General features: G+C 44.0%; 1 protein-coding gene and 1 long non-coding RNA gene across 2 annotated transcripts in view; one reads left to right on the plus strand and one right to left on the minus strand.

Moving 5' to 3' along the window:
* LOC144892888 (uncharacterized) overlaps positions 1–22,906 on the plus strand; it is a 194,833-nt gene that overhangs the window by 134,087 nt on the left and 37,840 nt on the right. The window lies entirely within an intron of this gene.
* LOC137415897 (uncharacterized) overlaps positions 438–22,906 on the minus strand; it is a 28,023-nt gene continuing 5,554 nt past the window's right edge. The window contains exon 2 of the long non-coding RNA XR_010982151.2: positions 438–803. This is a non-coding gene — a long non-coding RNA (uncharacterized LOC137415897). The remainder of the gene's footprint in view (positions 804–22,906) is intronic.

A 22,906-nucleotide genomic window follows, 5' to 3' on the forward strand; every position in this document is an offset into this window, starting at 1 on the left:
ATTATGCCCTTGATTACTCCATTGAGTGTACCATTTGATTATGCCGTAGATTATGCTGTGGAGTGCACCATTTGATTATTTCCTCTAGATTATGCTGTAGAGTGCACTGTTTCTTTATGCCCTTGATTACTCCATTGAGTGCACCATTTGATTATGCTGTAGATTATGCTGTGGAGTGCACTGTTTCATTATGCCCTTGATTACTCCATTGAGTGCACCATTTGATTATGCTGTAGATTATGCTGTGGAGGGCACCATTTGATTATTCCGTATATTATGCTGTAGAGGGCACCATGTACACCGTAGAGTACCCTGTGGCATATCCCGTGGAGTTCACCGTTTGATTCTCTTCATATCTCTCCCATGTAACCCGCTGCACACTACACCTACATGGCACTACACACCTACTCGCAGGAAATTCACTCAGGATTGCAGTGTCAAGGTGGAGATGGTATCTTTATTGCAATTGACATTCAACACTCAAATCGTGCACAGTACAAGGGGCAGTTACATTCCTAGAACCACGAACGTCACATCGACGGGCTCGTGCTTCAGACCTTTTTAAACATCAAATCATGAACAATCAATCACCTACAGTATGGTGTTTACACGTATCGTGGTATGGTTAAGCATCGACCTCTCCTTAAAATCAACACGAAAACTCATCACCTGTTCATTGTGACGTGCTTTTGAGCAGGTATAGTTACTCCGACTTCCTGTTTGTAATCGACTTGTTTACAAACAAGTTGATGAAAGTCAGAAATAGGTGATGAAGGACAGGATCGGACATCACGTGCGTCATTCTGTGTAGATTGGGGTTAATGGGGGCACAACAGTTTTCAAAGTAAATATAAAGTCAATGATACTCAAGATGTATACAGTGTATACAGTCACGTGAAAAAGTAAGTACACCCCATGTAAAGTTTTGACTTTTTCAACATATTTCAACATCCAGCTATTTGATCTTCATTTCAACAATATTGATAGATAAAGGTGATATAATATAACAAATATCATGAAACATTTACATTTTGTAGTCCATTGTATAATTTAAATAAACATAAATGCAAATTTTGCATGTGGAAAAAGTAAGTACACCCCTACATTTATCACTACTTCAAACACCTAAAATTAGAATCAGGTGCACCAGCTCAGGTGCAAATGATTAGAACATCGTTAGAGAGGATCTTGGAGGAACCTGTCTTATTTAAACCTGAGACATTTCGTTTGGTTTGCTCTTTATTGTTGAAGTGTGTGGCGTCACCATGCCGAGATCAAAAGAGCTCTCTGATGCCTTCAGAAAGAAGGTTATAGATGCCTACAAGTCTGGGAAGGGATTTAAAAAGATCTCCAAACAATTTGAAATCAATCATTCGACTGTCCGGAAGATCATCTACAAGTGGAGAAGATTCCAAACAACTGCCAACTTGTTCAGGCCAGGCCGCCCCAGCAAGTTCAGCTGAGAGCAGACCGCAAGATGCTGAAAGAAGTCTCTAAGAACCCCAGACTGTCATCACGGGACCGACAGGTAGCTCTTGCCACTGTTGATGTTAAAGTGCACGAGTCCACCATTAGAAAGAGGCTGCACAAATTTGATCTACATGGGAGGTGTGCCAGGAGGAAACCTTTGCTGTCCAGAAAGAACATCAGGGCAAGACTAAAGTTTGCCAACGAACACCTCGGCAAAGAGCAGCACTTCTGGAACAATGTGCTCCGGACAGATGAGTCAAAGGTAGAGCTATTTGGCCACAGTACCAGAAGACATGTTTGGCGAAAACCAAAGACAGCATTTGACCACAAGAACCTGATACCAACTGTAAAGCATGGTGGTGGAAATATTATGGTTTGGGGCAGCTTTGCTGCATCAGGGCCTGGGCAGCTCACCATCATAGAATCCACTATTAATTCTTCATTGTACCAGAAGGTGCTTGAGGATAATGTGAGGCCATCTGTCGGAAAGTTGAAGCTCAACCGAAGGTGGACTTTGCAACCTGATAATGACCCTAAACATACCAGTAAATCCACCAAGGAATGGCTGAAAAGAAAAAAATGGAGGGTTCTGGAATGGCCAAGTCAAAGTCCGGATCTAAATCCCATCGAGATGTTGTGGGGAGATTTGAAACGAGCTGTGCATGCAATATTGTGCATGCTGTGCAAGAATTTTTTGTTGAATAAATTATTGCAAAGTCAATTTTTCATTGTTTATTAGATCACCTTTATCTATAGATACTGTTTAAATGAAGATCAAATATTGATATGTCCACATATGTTAAAAAGATTTTTTTAAACATTTCATGGGGTGTATTAACTTTTTCCACATGCGAAATTTGCATTTATGTTTATTTAAATTATACAATGGACTACAAAATGTAAATGTTTCATGATATTTGTTGTATTATATCCCCTTTATCTATCAATATTGTTGAAATGAAGATCAAATAGCTGTATGTTGAAATATGTTGAAAAAGTCAAAACTTTACTTGGGGTGTACTTACTTTTTCACGTGACTGTATATATAACACTTAAGGTACTTTATATTTTCCTGCACGCTTGGGATTCGACATTGTGATGTCATTGCAGTGAGACAGCCTTTACTTAATGAAAACAAACTTTACCTAGTTTAGCATATCACCAAGTCCTCACTCATTTTCTTTAGGGACGAAACTGAAAACGCCGAATATCCATCATTCTGTCCCTGTCATGTGACGAGGTGCATGCACACAGCCACACGGGTGATTGTCAAAGTGCAGAGCATTCGTCGAGGACTCATGGCGTTGGGAAGAGTATGTATAGCACGGTGTGCGCATGCGCGGTCGAGACCGCACAAGCCTCGTGCAAGAGCAAGATCATTTTCGATACCAATTCACGATAATAATAATCTTACTATAATTCACCAAATGTCCGTCTGTCTGTTCGAAGGTACCGTAAAAACTGCTGAACCGATCGCAAAGATATTTTGGGTGGGTAATCCTGGGACCCCTGGGAGTAAAATAGGGTTTTTTTTTTGTTGTTTGTTTTTTCTGTATACTGAATCGAGGCTAGTGAAAGAGCTAACATTTATTTCACAAACAAATCAACCAGACAAACAAAATATATAAAAAGAGGGAGCGGAAGACAAGATGGGGAGAGAAGGGGAAGCACACAAACACAACATTTGAGAGCAGGGAGAAGTGTGGGAGGGAGAGGGCTTGGGGGGAGGAGGCGTGGGAAGGGGGGGGGGGGAGAGGTATAAAACACAAGGAGACCAAGGACTTCCAGGACAGAAGTTGGTATTTCAAAAAAGTGTAGGATTTGGGGTGAAATTAGCGGGGGTAGAAAAGATCAAGGTTTTGGATGGGGGAAGATAAGAGATGGTGGTGAACAGCTGTTTTAAAGACCTGGAGGGTGGAGTGGGATTGAAGGGAGTGAGGGAGTTTGTTCCAGAGGTGGGAGAAAAGAGGAATGAAGGAGTGAAGGTGAGAAGAAAGTCTTGATTTTGGCAGTTTAACCATAAGAGGGTTGCAGGCAGATCTTGTGCGACCTGTAGGAATATTTGGGGGACAGAGCCCAGAGAGGGCTGGGGGGGGGGCAAGGCCAGAGAGGAGTCAGCAGAAGACGGAAAGACCACCAACCTGCCTGCGGTGAGTGAGTGAAAGGCCCTTGGAGTTAGCTTCATCGCGGGAGATTCCAATGATTCTGAACGCTTTGGTTTCAACAGCGTGAAGACGAGCTAGGTGTGAGGCAGGAGCACCAGACCAGAGGGGAGAGCAGTATTCCATAGAGCTGCGGATGAAAGCCTTGTATGTGGTGAGGAGCTCAGGTGTACCAAGGAAGGACTTCGCACGACAGAGGATGCCCATTCGGCGACTGGCTTTGGAGGCCAGAATTGAAATGTGGTTTTCCCAGGAAAGATCATGGCAGATAGTGAGACCCAAAAGCTTGAGTGACAGAACTTCTTGGAGAAGATTATTCAGAAAGTGGATGGGAAGGTTGTCCAGTCGGTCTTTTCGGAGAGACATCGTAAGAGTGTGAGATTTGTCAGGATTGAAAGACATGTTCCACTTGTTTGCCCAGTCTGTGATTTTGTCCAGGTCTGCAGAGAGTGAGGAGGCTGCAGAATGCCGATCTGAGGGATGAGGAATGGAGCGACAAAGAGTAGAGTCGTCAGCAAAGAGATAGAGAGGATTTTCAAGAGAGTCAGAGAGATCATTGATGAAGACCAGAAAAAGCACAGGGCCCAGAACACTGCCATGGGGAACTCCAGCCTGAACAGGAAGAGGAGATGAGAGAAACCCATTCAGGGCCACACGTTGACTACGACTAGAGAGGAAGTCCGCCAGCCATGTGTGGAGATTTCCATGGATACCAAAGGAGGAGAGTTTGGTGAGCAGAGCGGGGTGCGAGACCCTATCGAAGGCACGTGAAATGTCAAGGGAGACAGCTCTAATTTCCTGTTTGGCGTTGAGGACCTCCATCCATTGTTGAGAGAGCAGAAGCACCATGTTCAGAGTAGAGTGACCAGGTCTGAAACCAAATTGATGGTCAGAGATCAAGCCATTGGAGAAGAGGAAAGATTTCATATCTGAAGCAATGATGGATTCCATGACTTTGCTGATAATTGGGAGAAGGCTGATTGGTCTGTAGTTGCTAGGATCTGTTTTTGCACCTTTTTTGTGCAAAGCGGTGATGTTGGCTGATTTCCAAGCAGATGGCAGATGACCTTGAGCAAAAGAGAGGGTGAAGAGAACAGAGAGAGGGAGTGAAAGAGCGGAAGAACATGATTTTAGGACCCGTGGGCTGATGCCGTCAGGACCAGTTGCAGAATCAGAGTCGAGGGTTGACAGAAACTTTTCCACCTTGTCAGGAGGAAAGGACACAGAGTCCAGGAGCAGCTGGGTACGACTGGGTACGGTGGGTACAGAGAGGGATGGGTTTGGGACACAAGATTTAGAGGCAAACCCAGTGTTGAGGCATTCAGCTTTTTCACGTGCGGAGTCAGCCGTGTAGCCATTTGAGGTGAGGGAGGGGATGGAGGGGGAACAAACACCAGAAACAGATTTGACCAGACGCCACCAGGATTTGGAAGAGGGAGACAGATAAGAGAGTTCGGTCTTGAGAATGGAGAGTTATTGTTTCCTGGCTCTCTTGAGGGTGGACACACACTTGTTTCGGGCTTTGTGAGAGGAAATGAGATTTCCTTCCGTTGGATTTGCTTTCCAGGAGACGAAAGCAAGTAGTTTCTGGGCAACAGCCTCACCACAAGTACCATGGACGAGAGGAAGGGTATGACAACTGAAGACGAGATGGGATAAATCTGTGCATGAGAGAGAGCAATTTACTTTGGAAGAATTCCCAGGATGAGTTGATGTCAGAGGCGGTAGAGATGAGAGACCAGTCCAGATGATTGATGGCTGCTTGAAGACCATGCCAGTTGGCCTGAGTGAAATGCCAGACTCGTCGACGCTGAGGAGGCTCTGTGAGAATGGTCAGAGAGATGTCCACTTTAACAAGCACATGATCAGATGAGCCGATTGGAGCAGAAGAAGAGCAGCAGACATTTTCAGGTAAGTTAGTCATAACCAAGTCCAGAAGAGAAGATGCTCTGTTGACTGAGATCCGGGTCGGGAAATTGACAGATTGTGTCAGTCCCAGTGAGTCGCAGAAGTCCTTTGCTGAAGAGCCATGGCTGGTGAGAGAGGTACCCACACCCAGCCAACTGGCATGGTGACCATTGAAATCACCACATATGAGGAAGAGAGAGTTGGGATGGGTAGATAGAAGTTGGTCAATATTATCAGACAGCGAGATGTAGATGGAGTCATCACTGTTTGGTGGACGGTACAACACACATATGAACAAAAGGTGGGAGCGAAGGGGAAGCCATAGCCAAAGGTATTCCTGGGGGTGAGGTGGAGAAAGGGCAGTGGAGGGCGAGTGAGGAAGAGAGTTTTTTATAAAGATAACAACCCCACCTCCAGGACGAGGCTCAGGTCTATCAAACCGGAGGAGGGAGTAACCTGGGAGAGATACCAAGGAATCAGAGACATCATAAAGGAAGAAAGTTTCTGTTAACCAGATCACATCTGGTTTGTCAGAAGCAACCTGTATGGAGAGATCAGTCAAGTTTGAGCGAAGGCCCCGGATGTTTGAGGTCCATACCGTTAATGAAGAGGAAGGGGGAGCATCGGATACAGAACGGGGGGGGAGGGGTAGGGTAAGATGGGGAAGAGGAGGAAGAGGTAGGGAGAGCTGTTGAAGGTGTGTCAGAGATTTCAGAGATTTCAGAATCGCTTGGAGAAAGGGAAGAATGGGGTGGACAAAAGGTTTGATGGAGATTGGGTGAGGCACAGTGAGGTGTTATTTGAGGAGGGGGAAGAGCGAGGCAGAAGGTTGGGGGAGATGAAGGTGAAAGTTGGAAGGGGGAAGAAGCAGGGAGGATGCTTTGAGGAGGAGGTGTGAGAGGGGAGTCTAGGAGGGGAGGAGCGAGGTCGAGTCTCGGAGGGGAGGGGTGTGGGGGGAATTTAGGAGGGAGGGGAGGGTAGGGGCAAGGGTGGAGATTTGAAAGGGATGGATGATGGGGAAGATTTGGAGGGGAGGGGCAAGGGGGAAGATTTGAAAGAGATGGGTGATGGGGAAGATTTGGAGGGGAGGGGCAAGGGGGTAGATTTGTAGGGGAGGGGTGATGGGGAAGTTTTGGAGGGGAGGGGTGATGGCGAAGATTTGGAGGGGGAGGGGCAAGGGGGAAGATTTGAATGGGATGGTTGATGGGGAAGATTTGGAGGGGAGGGGCAAGGGGGAAATTTGAAAGAGATGGGTGATGGGGAAGATTTGGAGGGGAGGGGTAAGGGGGTAGATTTGGAGGGGAGGGGTGATGGGGAAGTTTTGGAGGGGAGGGGGGATGGGGAAGTTTTGGAGGGAAGGGGTGATGGGGAAGATTTGGAGGGGAGGGGTGAGATTGGATTTTCGAAAGTGTACGATTAATGGGAAACGAACATTTGTTGCAAAATGAGTTTCTTGTGACCTTCGAGTCAAAAATACGTTTGAGGACGCTGAAGGAGGGGTGAGGGCTGGAGAGTTTCGGGAATGTAGAAAAGAGGAACTGTAAGAGATGGTATTTTTTTTTGGAATGAATAGATTTGGTGAGCAAGACGAAAGCATCCTTTTATAGGAGAAGAAGGAAAAGGTGTTATAATATATGACAGAATACAGTTCTTCAGGGGAAACATTAAACATTTCTAACCACGTGATCGCGTGATCACGAACAACGTGAACGAAGAACGAACGAACAAATAAGAACAACAAATAAACGAATAAGAACTGAGAAGGAAATATTTTTTTGGTTTTTTTTTTTTTAAGTTGAGATATTAAACAAGGAAGTATGGGGTGAACGACTGGGACGAAACAGAGAACGAAAGTAATTGCAGTGCATTCGACGAACCGCTTTTTTTTTTTTTCCCTTTTTTTTGTATACTGAATCGAGGCTCGTGAAAGAGCTAACATTTACTTCACAAACAAATCGACCAGACAAACAAAATATATAAAAAGAGGGAGCGGAAGACAAGATGGGGAGAGAAGGGGAAGCACACAAACACAACATTTGAGAGCAGGGAGATGTGTGGAAGGGAGAGGGCTTGGGGGGAGGAGGCGTGGGAAGGAGGGGGGGGGGGGGGAGGGAGAAGTATAAAACACAAGGACACCAAGGACTTCCAGGACAGAAGTTGGTATTTCAAAAAAGTGGGATTTGGGTGATATTAGCGGGGGTAGAAAAGATCAAGGTTTTGGATGGGGGAAGATAAGAGATGGTGGTGAACAGCTGTTTTAAAGACCTGGAGGGTGGAGTGGGATTGAAGAGAGTGAGGGAGTTTGTTCCAGAGGCGGGAGAAAAGAGGAATGACGGAGTGAAGGTGAGCAGAGAGTCTTGATTTTGGCAGTTTGACCATAAGAGGGTTGCAGGCAGATCTTGTGCGACCTGTAGGAATATTTGCGGGACAGAGCCCAGAGAGAGCTGGGGGGGCAAGGCCAGAGAGGAGTCGGTAGAAGACGGAAAGACCACCAACCTGCCTGTGGTGAGTGAGTGAGAGGCCCTTGGAGCTAGCTTCATCGCGGGAGATTCCAATGATTCTGAATGCTTTGGTTTCAACAGCATGAAGATGAGCTAGGTGTGAGGCAGGAGCACCAGCCCAGAGGGGAGAGCAGTATTCCATTGAGCTGCGGATGAAAGCCTTGTATGTGGTGAGGAGCTCAGGTGTGCCAAGGAAGGCCTTCGCACGACAGAGGATGCCCAGTCGGCGACTGGCTTTGGAGGCCAGATTTGAAATGTGGTTTCCCAGGAAAGATCATGGCAGATAGTGAGACCCAAAAGCTTGAGTGACAGAACTTCTTGGAGAGGATTATTGAGAAAGTGGATGGGAGGGTTGTCCAGTCGGTCTTTTCGGAGAAACATCGTAAGAGTGTGAGATTTGTCACGATTGAAAGACATGTTCCACTTGTTTGCCCAGTCTGTGATTTTGTCCAGGTCTGCAGAGAGTGAGGAGGCTGCAGACTGCCGATCTGAGGGATGAAGAATGGAGCGACAGAGAGTAGAGTCATCAGCAAAGAGATGGAGAGGATTTTCAAGAGAGTCAGAGAGATCATTGATGAAGACCAGAAAAAGCACAGGGCCCAGAACACTGCCTTGTGGAACTCCAGCCTGAACAGGAAGAGGAGATGAGAGAAACCCATTCAGGGCCACACGTTGACTATGACTAGAGAGGAAGTCCGCCAGCCATGCATTGAGATTGCCATGGATACCAAAAGAGGAGAGTTTGGTGAGCAGAGCGGGGTGCCAGACCGTATCGAAGGCACGTGATCTGTCAAGGGAGACTGCTCTAATTTCCTGTTTGGTATTGAGGACCTCCATCCATTGTTAAGAAAGCAGAAGCAACATGTCCAGAGTAGAGTGTCCAGATCTGAAACCAAATTGATGGTCAGAGATCAAGCCATTGGAGAAGAGGAAAGATTTCATATCTGAAGCAATGATGGATTCCATGACTTTGCTGATAATTGGGAGAAGGCTGATTGGTCTGTAGTTGCTGGGATCTGTTTTTGCACCTTTTTTGTGCAAAGCGGTGATGTTGGCAGATTTCCAAGCAGATGGAAGATGACCTTGAGCAAAAGAGAGGGTGAAGAGAACAGAGAGAGGGAGTGAAAGAGCGGAAGAACAGGATTTTAGGACCCGTGGGCTGATGCCGTCAGGTCCAGTTACAGAATCCGAGTCGAGCGTTGACAGAAACTTTTCCATCTTGTCAGGAGGAAAGGACACAGAGTCCAGGAGCAGCTGGGTACGACTGGGTACAGTGGGTACAGAGAGGGATGGGTTTGGGACACAAGATTTAGAGGCAAACACAGAGTTGAGGCATTCAGCTTTTTCACGTGCGGAGTCAGCCGTGTGGCCATTTGAGGTGAGGGAGGGGATGGAGGGGGAACAAACACCAGAAACAGATTTGACCAGACGCCACCAGGATTTGGAAGAGGGAGACAGATAAGAGAGTTCGGTCCTGAGAACGGAGAGATATTGTTTCCTGGCTCTCCTGAGGGTGGACACACACTTGTTTCGGGCTTTGTGAAAGGAAATGAGATTTCCTTCCGTTGGATTTGCTTTCCAGGAGACGAAAGCAAGTTGTTTCTGGGCAATAGCCTCACCACAAGAATCCGTGTACCATGGACGGGAGGAAGGGTATGACAACTGAAGACGAGATGGGATAAATCTGTGCATGAGAGAGAGCAATTTACTTTGGAAGAATTCCCAGGATGAGTTGATGTCAGAGGCGGTAGAGATGGGAGACCAGTCTAGATGATTGATGGCTGCTTGAAGACCGTGCCAGTTGGCCTGAGTGAAATGCCAGACTCGAGGACGCTGAGGAGGCTCTCTGAGAATGGTCAGAGAGATGTCCACTTTAACAAGCACATGATCAGAAGAGCCGATTGGAGCAGAATAAGAGCAGCAGACATTTTCAGGGAAGTTAGTCATAACCAAGTCCAGAAGAGAAGATGCTCCAAGGTGAGAGAAAACCACAAGAGAAAACAAAACCACAAGGTCGGAGACGGTAGCCTAAGCCTACTAGTACTAGGCCTCAGAATACGCGACACGAATTAACCGACGATTGTGTATACATGTATGAAAAATTAACACCGAAAATTTTCCTAAAGACACGCTATAGGTACACACACCGAAAGATAGATACAGTCTCGACAAAAACACAAATGTGAAAAAATTACTTAGCTTCGAAAGTGTGAGCGCATGGAACAGCTTCGAAAAACGTGACCTCCAATCTTGCGCATGCGCAAAACCTCAAAGATAGGTGATGTTTTCCCAATATTTAGTTTTCCCAATTTCAGCTTTGGTCTCCAGCATTCTCAGGTTTGGACTCCCGCATAACATTCGCGTTCGCATAACGTTCATTGTGACGATGTTCTCATTCTGATGATCTTACTATAATTCACCAAATGTCCATCCGTCTGTTTGAAGGTACCGTAAAAACTGCTGAACCGATCGCAAATATATTTTGGGTGGGTGATCCTGGAATCTCCAGGAGTAAAATAGGCTATTTAGTTTTCCCAATTTCAGCTTTGGTCTCCAGCATTCTCAGGTTTGGACTCCCGCATAGCATTCACGTTCGCATAACGTTCATTGTGACGATGTTCTCATTGTGATGATGTATGTGTTCACGGTAGTGTTTGACGTGACGGTGTGAACGTAATTTCGTAATGTTTTTCGTTTCGTAATCCTTTAATGAGCGTTTAATGTTTAATGAACGTTTAATGCTTAATGAACGTTTAATGCCCTTCGATGTCCGGGGCCGCACGCACGCTACTCTGGACAGGCCAGCGTGTACCTAGCCCTTCGCCGTCAGGATCGGGTAAACCGCTGAGCCCCATCCGTGATGGGGACTGGGGCTTGAGACAGTGTCCCACGAACGAGGAATTCCCAGTAAGCATGAGTCATCAGCTCACGTTGATTAAGTCCCTGCCTTTTGTACACACCGCCCGTCGCTACTACCGATCGGACGGTTTGGTGAGATCCTCGGATCAGCCCAACGGGTACGTTTTTCATGGAAGTCCTTCACGAACTTGCTGTCCATGTCTGACGTGTGACTGAAGATGCTACAGGAATGTGGAATTTATTGGTTTCATGCTTTAGCATTCGCCGTATCTGCATTGCCTGTTTGCTTCTGGCCTCCCACCCGTGCATAGCACGGGTATCTCCCAAGTAATAATAATTGCAATAACAACTAGAACGCCACTCGGTGGAGAGCATACCTCGGCCAGGCTGAACAGTTCACGTTTTGGAAACCACTGATATGGCGGATATGGATTCGGACCTGAACCAAAATCTAACGGCTGGTTCTTGTCGCCGAACCAACTCAACCACATACTTTTGTCATAAGTCAGTCACAACTTTTTGAAATATCGTGATATCTACCGTTTTGGGCCCTTTCACTCAATGGTGAAAAATCACTTTGCAATTTTTTTTAATTTTCGTCTCCGGATCGACATTCGGATCTTCACCAAAATCTCATCATTTCATCCTTGTCACATATTCAACTTGTCCACCAAATTTCATCTGAATCCACATTCGAATCTTCACCAAAATCTCATCATTTCGTCCTTGTCACAATTCAACTTGTCCACCAAATTTCATCCGAATCCACATTCGAATCTTCACCAAAATCTCATCATCATTTCGTCCATGTCACAAATTCAACCTGTCCACCAAATTTTATCCGAATCCACATTCGAATCTTCACCAAAATCTCATCATCATTTCGTCCATGTCACAAATTCAACTTGTCCACCAAATTTCGTCCGGATCGACATTCGGAGCTTCACCAAAATCTCATCATTTCGTCCTTGTCACAGATTCAACCTGTCCACCAAATTCCGTCCGAATCCACATTCGAATCTTCACCAAAATCTCATCATTTCGTCCTTGTCACAAATTCAAACTGTCCACAAAATTTCGTCTGTATAGACTTTTTTTTTCTTTTTTCTTTTTTTTTGTATACTGAATCGAGGCTCGTGAAAGACCTAACGTGAAAGAGCTAAAGAGAGAAAGAGCTAAGAAAGATTTCTTTCACAAACAACTCAACCAGACAAACAAAATATACAAAAAGAGGGAGCGGAAGACGAGATGGGGAGAGAAAGGGAAGCACACAACCACAACATTTGAGAGCAGGGAGAAGTGTGGGAGGGAGAGGGCTTGGGGGCAGGAGGCGTGGGAAGGGGGGGTGGGGGGGGGTGGGAGAAGTATAAAACACAAGGGGACCGATTCGGATATTCACCAAAATCTCTACATCATTTCGTCCTTGTCACAAATGGTTTTTTTTGTATTTTTTGTATACAAGATCGAGGTTCGTGAAAAAGTGAACATTAATCCCACAAAAAGTCAAACCGACACATAAAACACAAAATAAGGGGAGCGGTAGACAAGATGGGGAGAGAGGGAAGGACACAAACAACATTTGAGAGCAAGGACATCGAGAGAAATGTGGGAGGGAGAAGGCTTGGGGGGAGGTGGGAGAGGTATAAAACATATGGACACTGCAAGGACTTACAGGAAAGAAGTTGAAATTTCAAAAAAGTGTATCTGGGGTGAATTCGCGGGGTTAGAAAAGATCAAGGTTTTGGATGGGGGAAGATGAGAGGATGGGAAACAGCTGTTTTAAAGACCTGGAGGGAGGAGTGGGATTGAAGGGAGTGGGGGAGTTTGTTCCAGAGGTGGGAGAAAAGAGGAATGAAAGAGTGAAGGTGAGCAGAGAGCCTAGATTTTGGCATTTTAACCATAAGAGGGTTGCTGGCAGATCTTGAGCAAGGCCGGAGAGGAGTCGTAGAAGACAGAAAGACCACCAACCTGCCTGCGGTGAGTGAGTGAAAGGCCCTCGGTGTTAGCTTCATTGCAGGAGAGTCCAATGATTCTGAAAGCTTTGGTTTCAACAGCGTGAAGCCGAGCTAGGTGTGAGGCACGAGCACCGGCTCAGAGGGGGTAACAGTATTCCATTGAGCTGCGGATGAAAGCCTTGTACAGTATGTGGTGAGGAGCTCAGGTGTACCAAGGAAGGACTTCGCACGATGGAGGATGCCCAGTCGGCGACTGGCTTTGGAGGCCAGCTTGGAAATGTGGTTTTCCCAAGAAAGATCATGGCAGACAGTGAGACCCAAACCTTGATTGACAGAACTTGAAGAGGATTATTGAGAAAGTAGATGGGAGGGTTTTCCAGTCGGTCTTTTTGGAGAGACATAGTAAGAGTGTGAGATTTGTCAGGATTGAAAGACATGTTCCACTTGTTTGACCAGTCTGTGATTTTGTCCAGGTCTGCAGATAGTGAGGAGGCTGCAGACTGCCGATCTGAGGGATGAGGAATGGAGCAGCAGAGAGTGGAGTCATCAGCAAAGTGATAGAGAGGGTTTTCCAGAGAGTCGGAGAGATCATTGGTGAAGAGCAGAAATAGCACAGGGACCAGAACACTACCTTGGGGAACTCCAGCCAGAACAGGAAGGGGAGATGAGAGAAATCCATTCATAGTCCAGGAGCCAGAATCTGCTCAAAATGGTTTCGTGCAACACCCACTACACAGTTGGTTTGTCACTTCCAGGTGATTGGGGAACATCTATAGAACAAATCCAGCCCTGATGTACAGTTGAATTGTGGCAGCAACAATAAATGGCAGCCACTTTTCTATGAGGGGGGTGGTGTCCGAGGTGTAAATCTGAGATTTTGAAGGATTTCATTTATTTATTTTTTCTCTTAGCCCCTACAGGCAAGATACATCCAATTTTGTTGTGAAAGTTTCATTCATGAGTATGAGACATCTACAGACTTGGCATTTAATATGGAGTATTTTTTTTGTGGGGGTGAACTTACATTTCAAGATGTCTTAGAACCAAAAGTTCATTGGAATTATGTTGAAATTATTCTAGATTTTGTTAATGTGACCTTTAAAAGAAACAAAAACCACGTTTGACATTTCGAAACAAATAAATTGATCCTTGAAAGTGATGTAAACTCATATCGAACTCAATTCACGGACAGTACTGTGTTAAACTTCTGTACGTTTTCCAGAAGTATCTCTTTATTTTGCACATTAGCCAAAATTTTTTTTAACAAATACAAAAGTTAAATTACGACTGGGATTATGGACAGTAAAATTACAGTTCAGTACTTCGTGTAACCCCCACGAGCATTCAGGAGAGCACGTACACATTGAGGCATGCTGTTCACGAGATGTGCCAAGGTTTGGACAGGAATCGCTTGCCATGCAGTGACAATAGCCTGCTGCAATTCACGCACAGAGGTCGGCTACTGGTCCAAGTGGTCGATTTGACGCGTTAATTCTGCCCAAAAGTTCTCTATCGGATTTATATCCGGGGACATGGCAGGCCACTCCATATGCTCTACACCACGGTCAGCAAGAAAGTGTTGGATCATGCGAGCACAATGAAGCCGTGCATTGTCATCTTGGAAGACAAAGTTTCCTCGAAAGGCTGCACGAGCAAATGGAAGCAATGTTTCTTCCAGAATGGCCCTGTACTTGAACTGGTTCAGGTTTCCATTCAGAACAACCAGGTCAGTTTTGCCCCCTGCATGAAAAGGAGCCCAAACGGTCACCCCACCACCTCCAGCTTGGACTCTTGGCACTATACAATCTTTGTTGTAGGCTTCATGCACTTGTCTGCGCACTCAGACACGGTCATCTTGACGATAGAACAGAAATATAGACTCGTCACTGAAGATCCCGTCATTCCAGTGTCCTGGCTGCCATTGACAGTGCTCTCTGGCCCACTGCAATCGGCACTGGCGGTGTTGTCTGGTCAGGCGTGGCTTTCTCAGGGGACGCCTGGCACGATAGCCTGCTTGAACCAGTCGTTGGTTGACTAGCCTTCTGGATACAGGCACATTTGTCAGTTGCTGCCACTCAGCCCTAAGCCGATTAGCTGACTTGGTATGGCCATTGCGGACTAACCGGTGCAGCTGGCGATCATCCCTCCTTGTGGTTCTGCGGGGACGTCCTGGCTTCGGTATTGGAGTAGGGACACCCCTCTGAGCATTTCGTTTCAGGATCTTTGACACCTGACCTTGAGTGATGCCATACTGCTGAGGAATAACATGCTCTTTCATGCCATAATGTCGTAAAGCCACCACTCCATGACAAACAGCATTGTCGAGTTGACAGACCATCTCCAGAGGAAGCGGCAATAACTTTTGGAGACGTGCAGCAGTTGTTTTCCACGAATACAGAACGCAACAACCCTTGTATACCCGACTGTGAAGCCAATCATCAAATGCACCTGTCCGTACATTTTGCCACGCCACCTGTGATATAATCCTGTTGTTGACTTCTTGCTGTGACAGACAATTAGTGACATGGTTCTTTTAACAAATAAATCACCAAAGTGTAAAAGAAACTCACCAGATTGATATACTGAGCTAAGAAATTAAACCCAAGTCAAGAAAAAAAAAAATTCCATATTAAATGCCAAGTCTGTATATGTGTATGTTATAAAATAGTTTTATATTTCGCATGTCATAGCTGTCATGTCATAGCTGTCATAGCCAGAAAAGGCAGAAGAGTGAATGCCTACCACCAACATCTGACAGTATTAGGCAACACATTTATCGAGCTAACTATCAATCATTCATCTGGAAGAAGTCATTGCTCCCCAACCAAGCACTACCAAAGCCAGATGGTAATGGATGGAACATCGAAGATGGAACTCTCCAGCCCACCCTCATGACCAAAGACCCTGCTCCAGTTGGACTAGTTGAGCTGACCGCGTGCAAGTGTAAAATGTCTGCATGTCAACGCAGCCACGTGTGTGCCTGCAAGAACAATAACATGCCATGCACAGAAGCCTGCACTTGCATGGGAGGTGAACAATGCAAAAACCCAAACACAGAACCTACCACAAGCGACTCAGAAGATGATGATGAGGAAGATTAATGATGACATTTTCGTGATTTTATACCACTTAGAGGATGATTCAGTAGCAAAATATGTGTTTATTTTAATAATACAACAAATAACAGTTATATGTTAACATTGTAATGTTCAGTGAATGACTATGGTTATGATACGCAGCCAGATTTGACCTGGTGAGATATTTTTGCTGAGATTACTTGTGGACTTTTGGTCATAACAGGAGTGGGGTTGATGATTTAAGGGGAAACGAAATCTATATTTTTCTGACTTTACTTAAGGATTGTCCAATTTTGTTTCTTGAAAAGATCATCAAGATATATCATATTACAACCATAACCGCATTTGAACAACATAAAGATGATATTGCATAATTACAGTCGAAAAGCAAAAACTACATATTTCAGCGATTTTGTGTGTTCTGGGTATAATACAAGGTATAATAATAATAATTTTTTTTAAATCACACTTGAACAGCATAACGAAAATCCCCTCATACTTCCCACTATCCTTTTAATTATAATGTTGAAGAATCCCTATTGGAAGAGCTGAAAAAACAAAATACAAAAAAAAATCGTCAATTTCGAGCTTTACGCTACCCCTTAATAGAAAAGTGGCTGCCATTTATTGTTGCTGCCACAATTTCACTGTACATCAGGGCTGGATTTGTTCTACAGATGTATCCCAAGCACCCTGAAATGACAAACCAACTGTGTCGTGGGTGTTGCACGAAACTCATTTTCTAGGCCTCTCTTGAAAACTGGCTCCTGGACTATCAGGGCCACACGTTGACTACGACCAGAGAGGAGGTCCGCAAGCCATGCATGAAGATTTCCATGGATACCATAGGAGGATAGTTTGGTGAGCAGAGCTGGGTGCCAGACCGTATCGAAGGCACGTGTTATGTCGAGGGAGACCGCTCTAATTTCCTGTTTGGCATTGAGGACATCCATCCATTGTTGAGACAGCAGAAGCAACATGTACAGAGTAGAATGACCCGGTCTGAATCCAAATTGATGATCAGAGATCAAGCCATTGGAGAACAGGAAGGATTTGATATCCGAAGCAATCATGAATTCCATGGCTTTGCTGATAATTGGGAGCAGGCTGATTGGTCTGTAGTTGCAAGTGTTTTTGCACCTTTTTTTTGTAAAGCGGTAATGTTTGCTGATTTCCAAGATGCTGGCAGATGACCTTGAGCAAAAGAGAGGGTGAAAAGAACAGAGAGAGGGTGAGATAGAGCGGCAGAGCAGGATTTTAGGACCCGTGGGCTGATGCCGTCTGGTCCAGTTGCAGAATCAGAGTCGAGGTTTGATAAAAACTTCTCCACCTTGTCAGGAGAGAAGGACACAGAGTCCAGGAGCAGTTGGGTTCGACTGGGAAAGGTGGGAACAGAGAGAGATGGGTTTGGGACACAAGATTGTGAGGCAAACACAGAGGTGAGGCATTCTGCTTTGTCACGTGCGGTGTCAACTGTGTAGCCATTTGAGGTAAGGGAGGGGATGGAGGGGGAACAAACATCAGAAACGGATTTGACCAGATGCCACCAGGATTTGGAGGAAGGAGACATGTTTGAGAGTTCATTCTTGAGTGAGGAGAGATAGTGCTTCCTGGCACTCCTGAGGGTAGACACACACTTGTTCCGAACTTGGTGGAAGGAGCTGAGATTACCTTCAGTTGGATTTGGCTTTCAAGAGGCGAAGGCAAGTTGTTTCAGGGCAACTGCCTCACAACAAGATTCAGTGTACCATGGATGGGAGGAAGGGTAAGACAACTGAAGACGAGATGGGATAAATCTGTGCATGAGAGAGAGCAGTTTACTTTGGAAGAATTCCCAGGAAGAATTGATGTATGAGGCAGTAGAGATGGGAGACCAGTCCAGATGATTGATGGCTGCTTGCAGCCCGTACCAGTCAGCCTGAGTGAAATGCCAGACTCGTCGGCGCTGAGGAGGCTCTCTGAGACTGACCAGAGAGATGTCCACTTTAACAAGCACATGATCAGAAGAACCGATTATAGCAGAAGAAGAGCAGCAGACATTTGCACGGAAGTTAGTCATAACCAAGTCTAGAAGAGAAGATACTCCATTGACTGAGATCCGGGTCGGGAAATTGACAGATTGTGTCAGTCCCAATGAGTCGCAGAAGTCCTTTGCTAAGGTGCCATGGCGGGTGAGAGAGGAACCCACACCCAGCCAGCTGGCATGATGACAGTTGAAGTCGCCACATATGAGGAAGAGAGTTTGGATGAGTTGATAGAAGTTGGTCCATGTTGTCAGACAGCGAAATGTAAATGGAGTCATCACTGTTTGGAGGACGGTACAGAACACATATGAACAAAAGGGTTCTCCCGAACACACCATTCTTCCGAATCTACATTCGAATCTTCCTCAAAATCTCCACATCATTTCATCCTTGTCACAAATTCGACCTGCCCACCAAATTTCATCCGAATCCACATTCGAATCTTCACCAAAATCTCATCATCATTTCGTCCTTGTCACAAATTCGACATGTCCACAAAATTTCATCCGAATCCACATTCGAATCTTCACGAAAATCGCATCATTTCATCCTTGTCACAAATTCAACCTGTCCACAAAATTTCGTCTGCATCGACATTCGAATCTTCACCAAAATCTCATCATCATTTCATTCTTGTTACAAATTCAACTTGTCCACCAAATTTCGTCCGAATCCACATTCGGATCTTCACCAAAATCTCAACCTCATTTCATCCTGGTCACAAATTCAACTTGTCCACCAAATCTCGTCCGAATCCACATTCGAATCTTCACCAAAATCTCATCATCATTTTGTCCTCGTCACAAGTTCAACCTATCCACCAAATTTCGGATGAATCCACATTCGGATCTTCACCAAAATCTCATCTCATTATCATTTCGTCCTTGTCACAATTTCAACTTCGCCACGAAATTTCGTCTGTATCGACATTCAGGTCTTCACCAAAATCTCAACATCATTTCGTCCTCGTGACAAGTTCAACCTGTCCACCAAATTTCATCCGAATCCACATTCGAATCTTCACCAAAATCTCAACATCATTTCGTCCTCGTGACAAGTTCAACCTGTCCACCAAATTTCATCCGAATCCACATTCGAATCTTCACCAAAATCTCATCATTTCGTCCTTGTCACAAATTCAACATGTCCACCAAATTTCATCCGAATCCACATTCGAATCTTCACCAAAATCTCTACATCATTTCGTCCTTGTCACAAATTTAAACCTGTCCACCAAATTTCATCCGAATCCACATTCGAATCTTCACCAAAATCTCATCATCATTTCGTCCTTGTCACAAATTAAACCTGTCCACCAAATTTCATCCGAATCCACATTCGAATCTTCATCAAAATCTCAACATCATTTCATCCTCATCACAAATCAAACCTGTCCACCAAATTTCATCTGAATCCACATTCGAATCTTCATCAAAATCTCAACATCATTTCATTCTTGTCACAAATCAAACCTGTCCACCAAATTTCATCTGAATCCACATTCGAATCTTCTTCAAAATCTCGACATCATTTCGTCCTCGTCACAAATTGAACCTGTCCACCAAATTTCATCCGAATCCACATTCGAATCTTCACCAAAATCTCTACATCATTTCGTCCTTGTCACAAATTAATCCTGTCCACCAAATTTCATCCGAATCCACATTCGAATCTTCACCAAAATCTCATCATCATTTCGTCCTTGTCACAAATTGAACCTGTCCACCAAATTTCATCCGAATCCACTTTCGAATCTTCACCAAAATCTCTACATCATTTCGTCCTTGTCACAAATTAATCCTGTCCACCAAATTTCATCCGAATCCACATCCGAATCCACATTCGAATCTTCATCAAAATCTCAACATCATTTCATCCTCATCACAAATCAAACCTGTCCACCAAATTTCATCTGAATCCACATTCGAATCTTCATCAAAATCTCAACATCATTTCATTCTTGTCACAAATCAAACCTGTCCACCAAATTTCATCTGAATCCACATTCGAATCTTCTTCAAAATCTCGACATCATTTCGTCCTCGTCACAAATTGAACCTGTCCACCAAATTTCATCCGAATCCACATTCGAATCTTCACCAAAATCTCTACATCATTTCGTCCTTGTCACAAATTAATCCTGTCCACCAAATTTCATCCGAATCCACATTCGAATCTTCACCAAAATCTCATCATCATTTCGTCCTTGTCACAAATTGAACCTGTCCACCAAATTTCATCCGAATCCACTTTCGAATCTTCACCAAAATCTCTACATCATTTCGTCCTTGTCACAAATTAATCCTGTCCACCAAATTTCATCCGAATCCACATTCGAATCTTCACCAAAATCTCTACATCATTTCGTCCTTGTCACAAATTAATCCTGTCCACCAAATTTCATCCGAATCCACATTCGAATCTTCACCAAAATCTCTACATCATTTCGTCCTTGTCACAAATTAATCCTGTCCACCAAATTTCATCCGAATCCACATTCGAATCTTCACCAAAATCTCTACATCATTTCGTCCTTGTCACAAATTGAACCTGTCCACCAAATTTCATCCGAATCCACTTTCGAATCTTCACCAAAATCTCTACATCATTTCGTCCTTGTCACAAATTAATCCTGTCCACCAAATTTCATCCGAATCCACATTCGAATCTTCACCAAAATCTCTACATCATTTCGTCCTTGTCACAAATTAATCCTGTCCACCAAATTTCATCCGAATCCACATTCGAATCTTCACCAAAATCTCATCATCATTTCGTCCTTGTCACAAATTGAACCTGTCCACCAAATTTCATCCGAATCCACATTCGAATCTTCACCAAAATCTCTACATCATTTCATTCTTGTCACAAATTCGACCTGCCCACCAAATTTCATCCGAATCCACTTTCGAATCTTCACCAAAATCTCTACATCATTTCGTCCTTGTCACAAATTAATCCTGTCCACCAAATTTCATCCGAATCCACATTCGAATCTTCACCAAAATCTCATCATCATTTCGTCCTTGTCACAAATTGAACCTGTCCACCAAATTTCATCCGAATCCACATTCGAATCTTCACCAAAATCTCATCATCATTTCGTCCTTGTCACAAATTGAACCTGTCCACCAAATTTCATCCGAATCCACTTTCGAATCTTCACCAAAATCTCTACATCATTTCGTCCTTGTCACAAATTCGACCTGCCCACCAAATTTCATCCGAATCCACTTTCGAATCTTCACCAAAATCTCATCATCATTTCGTCCTTGTCACAAATTAATCCTGTCCACCAAATTTCATCCGAATCCACATTCGAATCTTCACCAAAATCTCTACATCATTTCATTCTTGTCACAAATTCGACCTGCCCACCAAATTTCATCCGAATCCACTTTCGAATCTTCACCAAAATCTCTACATCATTTCGTCCTTGTCACAAATTGAACCTGTCCACCAAATTTCATCCGAATCCACTTTCGAATCTTCACCAAAATCTCTACATCATTTCGTCCTTGTCACAAATTGAACCTGTCCACCAAATTTCATCCGAATCCACTTTCGAATCTTCACCAAAATCTCTACATCATTTCGTCCTTGTCACAAATTAATCCTGTCCACCAAATTTCATCCGAATCCACATTCGAATCTTCACCAAAATCTCTACATCATTTCGTCCTTGTCACAAATTAATCCTGTCCACCAAATTTCATCCGAATCCACATTCGAATCTTCACCAAAATCTCTACATCATTTCATTCTTGTCACAAATTCGACCTGCCCACCAAATTTCATCCGAATCCACATTCGAATCTTCACCAAAATCTCTACATCATTTCATTCTTGTCACAAATTGAACCTGTCCACCAAATTTCATCCGAATCCACTTTCGAATCTTCATCAAAATCTCTACATCATTTCATCCTCGTCACAAATTAAATTCACAAATAATGATTCATTTAATTCAATTAAATTCAATTAACACAATTCAATTAAATTCACAAATAAAATTCGTCACAAATAATGAACAACTCTGAATCCACATTTGAATCTTCACCAAAATCTCTACATCATTTCGTCCTTGTCACAAATTAATCCTGTCCACCAAATTTCATCCGAATCCACTTTCGAATCTTCACCAAAATCTCTACATCATTTCATCCTCGTCACAAATTAAATTCACAAATAATGATTCATTTAATTCAATTAAATTCAATTAACACAATTCAATTAAATTCACAAATAAAATTCGTCACAAATAATGAACAACTCTGAATCCACATTCGAATCTTCACCAAAATCTCTACATCATTTCGTCCTTGTCACAAATTAAACCTGTCCACCAAATTTCGTCCGGATCGTCCATAATTTTGAGATATCGTGTTCACAAACAGGCCGATCGGTGAAACCACAACAACCTCCATGCACCTTCGGTGGCGGTTCAGGTAACGATCAAATTATCAACCATTAAAATGATGAGACCTCATTCTGTGTCACGTCCCCCATCTCGCCTCTCATTCCAACGTTGGAAGTGATGGGGACTTGTCCCCTCTGTCTCACCGACATCGGGGTCTTTATAACGTCATTATTCGGTCGGCCTACAGTGTATTCAAATTAATCGTATTACCTTCAAACAATAATTAGAACGTACGAATATTTATTTTTAATGTCAAAGTACACAAAAGGAGCGGGAAAATCTGTACTGTACGAGGGAATGTATGGATTGGCAGTATTGAGCGGGGAAAATCTGTACTGTACAAGTGAACGTATGGATTGGCAGTATTGAGTGGGAAAATCTATACTGTACAAGTGAACGTATGGATTATCAGTAATGAGTGGGGAAAATGTGTACTGTACGTGTGAATGTATGTATTAGCAGTAATGAGCGGGGAAATCTGTACTGTACAAGTGAACGTATGGATTGGCAGTATTGAGTGGGAAATCTAT

Source organism: Myxine glutinosa, chromosome 7 (genome assembly GCF_964187855.1).
Source record: "Myxine glutinosa chromosome 7, kmMyxGlut1.1, whole genome shotgun sequence".
Taxonomy (NCBI): domain Eukaryota; kingdom Metazoa; phylum Chordata; class Myxini; order Myxiniformes; family Myxinidae; genus Myxine; species Myxine glutinosa.